A 10,390-nucleotide genomic window follows, 5' to 3' on the forward strand; every position below is an offset into this window, starting at 1 on the left:
ATAATTTAGCATATAAAATTTAAAATACATTACTTTAATATTGCAGCTATATATTTTAATCATAGTTCCAACCAATGACTTGTGAACAGTACTTTAACTAGACCACTTAAAATTAAACAAACACAAACCGAAATGAAAAATAAAGACCCATATTTTATTTGATACACATTACCAATATATTATAGAACCATATATGCTGGCTTATTCAAGTTGTTTTGGTCAAAGACATAGTGAGAAAGACAAACACAGTTTTTTCCTTCGCCATACGATCAGCTAATATGTATTGGTAACGATAAAAAAGATCATCCATTATAGCTTCTCCAAAGTGGCATATTAGTAGAGGTTCCATTGCAGCTCTTATAAGCTGTGCAACTTTGAATCCACTGTTATTATCATTGAGTTCTTCGCCACATGCAGCCTTCCAATTGACTTCAAATGCCTCCAAGCAATTCAAAGTGAATGAGCCTTCTTTTTCAATCTCTAGCTCCAATTCAGATGGGCAGGGATAGTAGAGAGGAAAGTTGAAAGAATCTATCTGATCTTCCTTTATGATTCCCTACACCAATCACCAAAATAAATTCTTCTATATACCATGATTTCCTTTTTTTTTTTGGGCATATATTTTGAAAAAAAGTTATGTTTAAAAATAGGGTTATGTGACAATTTAACTCTTAAACTATATGCTCAAAAGTGTTTAGCATTCTAAATTTATTTTTAGTATAATGTTCCCCTTCAAATTTTAAAAATGATGCAATGTCGCCTTTATTAACAAAAGTTAACTTTAAATGTTAATTGAAAAGAAAATGACAAGAAAGAATCTCAAAACTTACAAAAGAGGATCAAACAATTTTTCTTGATACATTTTTGCAATTTTTTGGTCATTAATGTAATTTATTTAGTAAATTTTTTGTCATTTTCTTTGTCATTTTCTATAATTTCTTGTCAACTTATGTTTAAACTAAACTTTTGTTAACAATAAAGATAAGATAGCACTGCACTACAAAATAATAATAATAATAACAACAACTTTTAGTGGTGACTTTTAATAGAAACAAAAAAATCACCACTAAAAGTTGACAATGTTGCCACCAAAAATAGATTTTTAGTAGTGACTTTTAAAAATTGCTGCCAAAAGGCTCCTTTTAAAGGTGACTCTTAATTGCCATTGCTAAAAAAAGTATTTTTAGTGGCAATAGTTTATCACTGCCAAAAGTATTTTCACAAAAAATAATTAAAAAAGTAAAAATAATTTATGCAATTATTTTTAGTGATGACAGTTCATCACCACCAAAAGTATTTTCATAAAAATAATTAAAAAATAAAAATAATTTATGTAATTATTTTTAGCTGTGACAGTTGTTGTTACCAAAAGTTTTTTTATAAAAAATAATTAAAAACTTAAAAATAATTTATGTCATTATCTTTAGTGGTGATAGTTTGTCACCGTCAAAAGTATTTTCATAAAAATTAATGAAAAAATTAAAAAATAATTTATATAATGTTACGCCAAAAGTATTTTCATAAAACATAAAAAATATTTTTATAAAAATTAATTTACATAATTACTTATAGTGGCAAAAATCTTTGCTAGTAAAAGTATTTATATATAGAATGAGAAATAAATTATATATAAGATTAATAATAATTACTTTTAAAAATAATGATCTTATTAAGCTAATATTTTAATAATGATCTTATTTTAATAATTACATTTAAAAAATTTCTTAAGGTTTATTTTCTTAATAATGATCTTATTAGGCTAGTTATATAATAAAGCTAAGTTATATATAAATTATAAATGAATTTTTTTTATAATTTTGTATGAATTATTTCAAAAAATATTCTTTAAATTATAATCAAGCTAAGTTATACATAGGTTTTTACTTACTTACATACATATACATAAATAGTAATGGAAGTTCAAGTTGTATAGATGTTGTAAAATGCAAATAGCATTGCAGATCACTTGACATATTGTGCACTTGATGCTCGATTTGGTATATACATGGTGTCTACTTAATCTGTTGAGCTTTACTTTTCACTACCACAGGATTATTTAAATAAAACACTCTATATTTGACAATTATTTAAAATAAGAAACAAATAAAATAGGTGGAGAATAATTGACAGTTTTTAACCGTCAAGTAAAGTTAGCTATAATATATGTCGCACTGTTACTTGACTGTTAAAAATTATCAAGTGTTAACAAAAATAAGCATCAGGATGAGGTATTCTATGGTAGTGCTTTCTCATCTGATTCTTGTTCTTCAAATTACTCAATTTGTTGAATTTCTTAATGTTAAATTTGTTGCGAGTATTATTGGGTGAGAATTGTAAACTTGATTGTTTAATTTATGTTAATATTTGAATTGTGGATGAAATTATGTATAAATTTATTAAAATTTATCTATTTTAATTGTAAAGTTATTAGAAAGTATTTTCTATTATGTTGAGATCGATTCTATCAAAGAGACTTTAATGAAAATCCAAATTAATCTAAATCAAGTCAAGACAAGATTTTTTTCTATTTTTATTATGAAATATTCACTTAAATTTTTAATTTAGATTTATTTTGTTTAGCATCTACTTTTAGTTTATCACATGTCCACCCTTTTCTATCTCAAAGATAATAAAGAATAATTGTACAAAATGACTATTAACAAAATTTATATGATTAAAATAAATTTTTTATTAAAATATTTTTTAAGATAATTGAAAAAATTAGAGAAAATTTATTTTTAATAAAAGAAAGAAGGAAGCATTTAACTTGGAAGAAGATAAAATTTTAATCATTTATTTATTAATTTTTGAGAAAAATATGGAAAAAAGTAAAAGATATGTATTTAGCGTAAAATATATAATACATACTTATAAATAAATTATATACTTAATTATTTTCATTTAAAATAAAAATAAAATTTAAAAATTGGTTACAATGTTTATAACAAATTATTTAATATTTAAAAATTATTTCATTTTAAGTTGATTTTCCTAATAATAATAATATTTGCTACAGAAAAAATAATTTTATTAACAAATATAACACACACACACACACATTCACGTAAATTATTTTATCATATTAATAAATGAAAATAAAAATAATATATATGTATATATTTCTAATAATATATTATTTGATATATATGTATGTAGTTAAAAATATATATATTTAATTTAGTATATGATAACTGCAAATATATTTCACTTCAACTGACAAAAAAGGAGGATTTAAGGCTTGAGAGGTAGAGTCATGGGCCCAAATCCTGACTTGGATATATTTTACAATGAATATATGAGGTATCCCATGGTGGCAATGTGGCATAAGTTATCAAGTGACGAGGCATGATGTAACGCACACATGGCGTGGTGACATAGGACATGCTGTGGTATGAGGTAAGGAGGTGCACATGTGGCAAGTGATGTGACACAACATATCAGTTGATGTGGTATGACGAGGCGCTAACATGACATGGGATAGCTCTTTTATTTTTATTTTTGTAAAAAAAATGAATTTTGGCCAAAAGTCACCGTTAAATGTTTTTAACAACAACTTTTCACTACCCAAAGGTTACTACTAAAAGTCTAGTCGCTAATATTTTTGGTGATGACAAACATTGTTGCCACCAAAAGTATACCTTTAGCGGTAAACTTTTAGTAGTGAAATACTTTTGGCGGGCAACTATGTTTGTTGCTGCCAAAAACTATCAGCAACCAAACTTTTGGTGGCAACTCTTTGACAGTAAAAAATCATTGCTAAAAACCTTTTAACGGTGACTTTTGAATTAAAAGTCGCTGCCAAAAGTCGTTTTTTTTGTAGTGCCATTTTCAGAAGTTAAAGAGAAGCATTACACAAAAATGAGTTTAGAATTTTAGACACTCCTGAACCATTAATTTAGAGGCTAAATTGTCCTTTAACCCAAAATATATTGTAAAATTAGTTAAAAAAAAAAAAAGAATACATACGTACCTCTGAAACCATGTCTTTGAGTGCCATAGCTAAAAGTTCCCAACTGTAGTTAGATTCATGGCTTGATGGGTCACTACAGCTTCTTCCTACTAATGTAAGAACCATACGACCCCCTTCGACAAGTTCTTGAGCACGACATTTGAGAAACAATGAAAAATCTCTTTGAAATTGATCGCAGTATGCCTTTTGGACATCTAGAGGGCTTGTGCTTGCATTGTAAATATTGCCCTTATTGTTCTCTACACCCTCAGGAACCTAGACGAATGAGAACACAAAAAGTTAATTTGTTTAGAGGGGGTGAAATTTATGAATATTTATTTCAAGTGAATTACAATTTTAAAAAATATGTATTAATATAAAGATAAATTCATGAATATTGTCTTGTCGCTTATTATTGTAATCTCTATATAAATATTTGTATTAACCGATTGTTTCAATTAATGGAAAGCATTATTCAGTCATTGAGTGTTGCATCAGAATTTTCCCAAGTGTGATCTGTAGATCCTCTATGTCACAACAACCACCACCAGAAGCAATTGGAACAATAAATGATTAAGAAATGCAACACCATGAAACCAAGAAGTAGTAGAAATTACAAAGGCCATAGAAAGTCGCCCCCAACACATCAAAAATGAAATCTTAAAAAGAAGACACAAACGCAATAAAATCCCGATGAAATCAAAAGACAAATTGGTTACCATGAGAACCTTAATTAGTTAATCAGATGGAAATCATAAGTAGAAATAGAAAATAGAAATCAGAAATCACAATCGTAAATCCTTGAAATCAAAAATTAAAAATTGAAACAAGAGTTGAGGAGGCGACAAGTGGCTGAGAGGAGTGGGAAGAGGAGGAAGGAGAAGGTTACGCGACGAGCAGTTCATCACTAAATGAAATTTGGAATGTCTAGACTTATTTTAAACAGTTTAAATTTATAGTTTGAGATCTATAGTTTTTAGTCAATAATTTCATTTTTACGAAAACCTGATGGTTAGAAAATTGTTTTTATTTTGAATTATGTGCCCATTATAATTATTTCAAAAACGATGAAGCAGTTGGAACCATAAACGATGGAGCAATTCAAAACATGAAACCCATAAGTAGCAGAAATTACAGAGACCAGATATAAATACATCACAACACGCCCACCTGGCCCCCCCCCCCAAGGGGGCCCACGCGCGCATACATCAAAATTGAATCGTGATGGAATCGAAACGCAAGAATTGGCTGCAATGAGAACGCTAGCTAATCAAATATAGAAACAGCAAGCAGAAATAAAAATAGAAATCAGAAATCACAAACAGCAAAAACCCTGAAATCAAAATAAAAAATTGAAACAAGAGTGAGGAAGGTTTGGTTTCAATGCTTATCACCTGATTAGCATCATGGGGCTCATTAGAGTGATGAGATCTAGACCATCCATATTTCAATATAGACGGTCTAAATTTAAACTTTTTATTTTATATTTTTATTATATATATTAAAATAAAAATTACAGAAACTTTTAATATTAAATTAGACTATACATATTAAATCTGTATTATCCAGATTAGTGATGAATAGATTTATTAAAATTTTTTATAATTTTTTATTTTAATAAAGGGTAAATGAGCAAATATGATTTTGAACTCTTGCTCAAAAATATTCCTAGATCTTGAACTCTTAAAATATAAAAAATAATCCTGAAGTTTTAAATTTATTGTAAAATAAACATTGATCGTTAACTTTTTTAATATTGTTATTGTCCACATGGGTGCTGTAATAGTTAGGGTTATATTTGTAGGAAAATAAACCCTAAACAATATCTGCATAGACAGTAATGGTGTTAAAAAGTTAATAGTTAGGATTTATTTTGCTATAAATTCAAAAGTTTAAGATTTATTTTGCATATTTTAAGAGTTCAGGATCCAGGGTGATTTTGAGCAATAGTTCAGGGTCCTATTTGCTAATTAATCCTATAATAAATATGAAATAAAAAATATATATAAAACCTTTAAATATAGACAGTTCAAATCTTATCACCTTTGATGAGCACCCACAATGAGCATTGAAACTGATTCCCCTTATTAAGGAGGTGTCAAGTGGTTGAGATGGGCAGGAAGAGAAAGAAGGAGAATAAGGTCATGTGATGAGCATCGCAATGCTTACTGCTACGATGAGATTTGAATTTTCTAAATTTTCTTTAAACAATTCAAATTTAAAGTTTTAGATTTATATTTTCCAGTCCAAACGAGTAAAATTTTGTTCCATCATCAGTCGATACTTTAATTGTATCAAAAGGGGCATAAAATTATCTCAACTACACAGGAATTGATAATCCCACCCGCACCGGATAACTAATGAATTACCACATTTTAATTAATTTCCAAATATTGACAACAAATAAAATCTCAATAATGTTAACAGGCAGCAAAATATACTGAATAATCTTGCAAAGAGAAGTGATTAAGTATGCACACCTGAGATATCCAATGAAGACTAGAAGAGGAATGAACAAAATCCACTGAATTAGTAGGAAGAATTCTGCCATAGAAAGAACCTGGAACCCCAGTGATGTAACATTGACCAATCCCACCTATCACTCGGCTACTCAGCTTTTGCTTGAAGCGTTCAAGAGACTTGAAGATGTTATTAAAATCGTTGCTTGGAAGGTCATTCAAGAAGATGGTGTATTCTGGAGATTCATGGTTTAGGTCTCTACGTATCTTCTCCACAATTTCAATCAGTTCCCCAATCACAAACAAAGTGTTTGCTCCAAAAGAACAGCCAAGGTCAGCAATTGATAGGGTTCGGGGGAGTCTTTCTTTGTAGAAGCAAGTTATTGCTTCCTCTCTTATAGGTTTTGTTAAAGTAATCGCCTTTTGCTGCACATCAATTATGTAGGTGTGAATATGAATGTGTGTGTGTGTGTGTGTGTACACAAACAATAAACGACTAACTATCTCTTTCATCATTCACCTCCTCCATTGGAAGGGGGGATGATCAAAGATGTAAGAATTTCCTTCTAAGCTATGAGAGTACCTAGCTAAAAAGTCAACATAGATAATTATGTCACAACAGAAATGATACAAATGTAGAGACCAATACCTTTGTGATAAAGTAAATAAGCCTCTTCAATGATATCATTGAAAGGATGAGACAACTAATGTTCTCTAGCAATGAGGTTGACAGGTTCAGTGCAATGAGGTTGACAGCTTCAATAAGGAACAATTGAGAGCTTGCCATATATACTTGTTGCATTCTTGAATCCTGATCCGTTGTGAATACTGTACGTACAGACTTGCTTTTTCATATTATACAATATTATAGCTATTGATTTAAATCTAATATACCAATTTAAGATATCACTAAATTGAGATATCATAAGGATAATAAAATATCAGTATCACCTAAATCTACTGTTTGTATCTAAGTTTTGGCATTTTCTCAATCTAAATTAAATAATAAATAAAACAAGCCGAGAGTGGGTTATAATTGAAGGCTTATAAGACAAAATTAATGTACGGTTAATTGAAGAAACATAGTCATGACACTTTAGAAAGGTTTCCTCACTATAGTCACGAGGCCTGCATATGCTAATCAAATAAGATGAGAGGCACTTTACGAAGGCGAGAGGTAACCTCAAGTGTTCCGCTACATTTCTCTGGGAATTCTATATAAAGGCATGAGTTTTTAGAGTTTTCCCAAACCTCTTGTACATTCATGGAGACATGCAAACAGTTGAAAGCCTAAAGAGGATTTGAAATATGTATATACCTGTAATGAAGAATTATTAGCATACTTGCTTCTCTTATATGCCTTCATTCATATGCAACATTGAAACCACGCTCATTCTCAGAGTTATGCTTCTATACTAGGTGTTCCTCTCAGTCACTCGTAGAATCAATTTTTTATTGTGGCTAGAACCCCAACTACAGTAGATATATTTATATAGGCGGATTGATGATTGGCACTCCTAAGAGCGTGGTGCAATCGTTACTTACCATTGCAAAATGTGGGCCCTACGGTCCTATTACGACCGAGAAATACATAAATGACCGAAGCTTCCGGAGAGAATTTATACAGGTGAGTGGCTCATTCGTTACTTCCCATTGCAAATAACCACTGGAATGTGAATCCCGAATTTGAAGATAAAATAATATATGATACTAAAAAAAAATATTAACCGCTAAATCAACAAATCTTAATAAACCCTAAATCAAATCAAATAAATTTCTATCACTAGATCAATCATTGAACCTTTTGAGGCAACAGTTTAAGGGCCAGTGGTTTAATTAGGAATTAATACATAATTAACATCATATATTTCAATTTAAAAATAACAAAAATATTCATATTAATTAACTATGGAAAACAATAAGGGTCAAACAAAAAATTTCTTACTTTTCAAATAAATAAAAAAATTTATCCATAAAAACTTATACATGTCTATACAAAATTTTAAATATAAGTTCTAGAAATAATAAAATATAACAACATTAAAAAATTAAATAAGGAATTTAGATTTGATTTAGGATTCAATATTTAGAAGAAGAAAGGGAAAAAAGAAAATTAAAAAAAATATAAAGTAACTTGAGTCAACCCATTAACCAGTCAGGTGAATGAACCTCTGCTGATCAGCTCATCAACCAGATCAGCTTGTTGACTAGTTTGGTCTGGTTTGGTTTGGTGTTTTTTTTTTTTCCCCTCCCTTTTTAACCAAGCGTACATGGAGGATGGTTCACAGGATAACATTACTTGCCATTTTGTCAGTTTAGAGCAAAGAAAGGCGTAAAATGATAAAATTGTCACGGAAGAATCATTATTAAAGGAAGACAAAGCATATTTATTTCTAAATTTTGGCGGGGGGATGACATTTTACCTTTTAAAAATAAATTAAAGAAAGAAAAGCATATTAATTTATAATTTATTTCTAAATTTATATCTTGTGCTTTATTCCAAATCATACATTGTTACACACCAAAAAAAAAAAAAAGGCATCTAGACATTACACATATATTACAACATTACTTTATCACCTTATATCAATTAAAATCAAGCCCACACACAATCTCGTAAACAGAAAAACGACACAAACTGAGATAATGCATTCGATCACATAACTAATGTATCGTAGAAAGATACATAAGTTAGGTTCTTCAAGTTGTTTTGGTTAAATATCCGACAAGACTGGGGACCACAGGATTTTACTTGGTCACACGGTCAGCTAATATGTACTGGCAACAATTAATGAAAATTAAAAATTTCTTCTCAATAATAGCTTCTCTGAAGTGGCTTACAAGTAAAAGTTCCATTACACAGCTCTTACGTGTGCCATTTGGTATCCACTGTTATTATCATTGAGTTGTTCACCACAAGCAGACTGCAATAGTGTTCATATCAATATTTGCCAAATTTTCATGAAGTTAATTTCTTAGGAATTATTATTTTTTGGAATTATTGAACTTACCATTGCTTTCTCTCTATTAATTGTAAGGAAGTTCATGTTTTTTTTTTTAAAACAATATAGCGCTTTTAAATTTGAAAGACATAAATACCTTTTTTAATCATAATGTTAAAAATATTATGTTAACACTAATAGGAAATTTATTTTTATTAATAATAAATGTTAGCTTTAGTGGGATGGGCTAAACCGTTTAAGCACAAAATCTTGTTCAAGTCTCAATAGGGTTTGAGGTAGTCTTTCTTTGTAGAAGCAAGCTATTGTTTCGTCTCTTATAGGTTTAGTTAAAGTAATCTCCTTTGCAGCACATCAATTATGTAGGTATAAATATATATATATATATATATATAATATTTTTTTTAATTATATACCTGTGTTAAGGAATTATTAGAATAATTTGTTTTCCGGTTCCTCCTTTCATGCGCAACAGTAGAGCCACATCCATTCTCAGATTTATGCTTTTACATCAATGTTCCTCTCGCATTAATATAGGACCAGTCCTATCCCCGCGGTATTAAAATAAGGGCTGCGTGCAGGCTCCACTGCCACACGCAACTGGACTCTTATCTATTGATCTCTCTTTCCATTATCTCACACATCTCGGCCAACTACTTTCCTTTTTTGGTCTTTTTTTTATAGCCATACATTGAACTGACAGGGCTTTAATAGGCATGGAAGCTCTAATATAAATGATTGCATCTTTCTAAATAATTTTTCTAATGAATTTTTTTTCCCATGCAAACTCTAATTTGAAAGAAATATTCAGAGGCAAACATATTCATACTTGAATACAAATATATATATAACCTCATACGAGAAGTTTTCCATTTCTTTCAAACTTGTTATTCTATAGCACTCTTGACTCAACCATTATGGACTGTCTTCAATTCCGGAATCATGGCTCATCCTTAAGACAAAACACCATATCATCAACATATTCCAGTAGCGTTTTATGTCCGATTCTTCTAAGAAATTTT

At 29.5% G+C, this 10,390-nt stretch overlaps 1 pseudogene; it reads right to left on the reverse strand.

The window, feature by feature from the left end:
* Nucleotides 1-205: 205 nt before the first annotated feature.
* LOC129312604 (S-adenosyl-L-methionine:benzoic acid/salicylic acid carboxyl methyltransferase 2-like) lies at nt 206-9,858 on the reverse strand (annotated as a pseudogene).
* Nucleotides 9,859-10,390: the final 532 nt, after the last annotated feature.

The sequence above is a fragment of the Prosopis cineraria genome, unplaced genomic scaffold (assembly GCF_029017545.1).
Source record: "Prosopis cineraria cultivar Desert tree isolate PC_DT_omini unplaced genomic scaffold, ASM2901754v1 PC6, whole genome shotgun sequence".
Taxonomy (NCBI): domain Eukaryota; kingdom Viridiplantae; phylum Streptophyta; class Magnoliopsida; order Fabales; family Fabaceae; genus Prosopis; species Prosopis cineraria.